Raw genomic sequence first — 2,307 nt, 5'->3', positions numbered from 1 at the left:
TTGGATCCTTTTTACCCTTGGCTTTTGGTTTTAAGGGCTATTGGCTTTTTCTACTTGCTTTTTCTTTTTCTTCCCTATTTTTACTGCTTTTTCTTGCTCCAATACTAGCTCTCCTCGCTCCACATCGTGTATCCTCAATACTAGCTCTCCTCGCTCCACATCTATAAGTGCCCTGGCTGTGGCTGAGAATGGTCTTTCCAGGATGATTGGATGGATGGGATTCTCTTCCATTTCCAGGATAACAAAGTTCGTGGGCAGGAAGTAGTTCCCAACCTTCACTAACACGTTTTCAACCACTCCTATTGCCTGCTTTTGAGTTTTGTCAGCCAATTTGATGATTACATTTATAGATGTTAGCTCATTAATTTGAAGCTTTTTCATGAGGGATAGAGGCATTAGGTTGATACTTGCTCCCAGGTCACAGAGCCCCTTCTCAATCATTGTCTCTCCTATAGCACAAGGAATGTGAAAACTCCCTGGATCCTTCTTCTTTGTAGGTGGCTCTGTTTGAATGATAGCACTGCACTCCCTATTCATCTTTATTGTTTGCCCACCCTTTAATGAACTTTTTTTTGGCCAGTAGCTCTTTTATATATTTGATGTAAGAGGGCATTTGCTGGAGGGCCTTAATGAATGGTATATTTACCTCAAGAGATGCAAATATATCGAGGAATCTTGAATACATTCTCCTTGCTACACCACCTTTGAGCCTTTGGGGAAAGGGTGCATATGGGTTCAGGATCTCCTCTTTCTTTAGCTCCTCCCTATGTGTGGGTTGGGGTGCATGGTTTCTGCCTTCATGATTTTCCTTTGGACTGTCTTGGAGGTGTTCTATTTGTGTGTCCACTTCCTCCACACTCATCTCATTACTTGTGGTGATCATCTTGCATTCTTCCCACCTTACTTTCTTTGTTTCTCCTCTTGTGTTCTTCTCTGTGTCACTTGGAAAACCATCAGTGGGTTTGGAAAATTATTGAGATAGATACCCTACTTGGGACTCCAGCCTCTTGATGGTTTCTCCTTCGTTTTTGATATTGGCTCGCACTTCATCCTTAAACACCTTGTTGTCTTGGACTTCTCTACATATGTCTTCAAGTAGAGTCTCAATTTTGGAAAGTTTATCCTCAGTTAGTGATGGTGGGTTGAGGTTAGGTGGTTGAGAAGGGTGGTTAGGTAGATGTTGATAGGATCTCTGTGAAGTATGTTGGTGAGTTGCATTGTTGTTGGGATTTGGTTGTGGCGTCTCTGGTCTTGGCCTTGGTCTTGGTTTTGCTGATTTCCCCACCTAAAGTTAGGGTGATTTCTCCATCCAGAATTGTAAGTTTTGGAGTATGGATCATGGATTTATCTAGGTGAGTTCCCAACATAATTGGCTTGTTCCCAGTCACCTTCTTCTCATATATTCACTCCTTCTTGAGCTGGTGATGAAGTGATGACTGCTGCAACTTGGTTTTCTTCTACCTTCTTGGTGAGATCTGCTAAGTGCTTGGTGATTATCTTATTTTGAGCCAGCAATGCATCCATGTGGTTCAGCTCTATTACTCCTCGAGTGTTGCTTCTTTCAGAAGCATAGAAGTAGTCATTCTCAGCTACCATTTCAATGACATCTATGGCTTCTTCAATGGTTTTCTTCTTGTTTAGAGATCCTCTTGATGAATGGTCTACAACCTTCTTTGACTCATAAGAAAGGCCTTCATAGAAAATGTGAAGTTGAACCCATTCATTGAACATGTCTGGTGGGCATCTTCTTGTTAAGTCCTTGAACCTCTCCCATGCCTCAAAGAGAGTCTCACCATCTTGTTGCCTGAAAGTTTGCACCTCAGCTCTCAGCCTGTTAATTCTTTGAGGAGGGTAGAATCTTGCGAAAAATTTGTTCACCAAATCTTCCCAATTTGTTAAGCTCTCTTTTGGAAAGTACTCCAGCCACTTGGATGCTTTGACCCTGAGTGAAAAAGGGAACAAAAACAGCCTATAGTCATCCGGATGGACTCCATTAGACTTCACAGTGTCACATATTCTCAAGAAGGTGGTTAGATGTTGATTGGGGTCTTCCTGGGCACTTCCTCCAAATGACCGTTTGTTCCGAAAAAGGGTGATGAGCTGGGATTTTAATTCAAAGTTGTTGGCATGTATGGTGGGCTTTTGGATGCTACTTCCACAGTTTCCTGGATATGGATTGATGTAAGAGCCTAGAACTCTCCTCTCTTGCCCAGCATGATTTGCAGGGCCTTCTCTGGCATGGTTGTGAGCTTCTCCTTCATGGTTGTTTTCCAAGTTCTCCTCCATGTTTGTTTCAAAATCTTCTTC

At 42.4% G+C, this 2,307-nt stretch overlaps 1 non-coding gene across 1 annotated transcript; it reads left to right on the top strand.

Moving 5' to 3' along the window:
• Positions 1 to 1,729: 1,729 nt before the first annotated feature.
• LOC127746383 (small nucleolar RNA R71) lies at positions 1,730 to 1,833 on the top strand. Its single transcript, XR_008008002.1, has one exon. It is a non-coding gene; the product is annotated as a small nucleolar RNA R71 (small nucleolar RNA).
• The last annotated feature ends 474 nt before the right edge of the window (positions 1,834 to 2,307 follow it).

Source organism: Arachis duranensis, chromosome 3, assembly GCF_000817695.3.
Source record: "Arachis duranensis cultivar V14167 chromosome 3, aradu.V14167.gnm2.J7QH, whole genome shotgun sequence".
Classification (NCBI taxonomy): domain Eukaryota; kingdom Viridiplantae; phylum Streptophyta; class Magnoliopsida; order Fabales; family Fabaceae; genus Arachis; species Arachis duranensis.
Note: the sequence above shows the minus strand (reverse complement) of the source record. Positions and strands in the feature narration are given on the sequence as shown.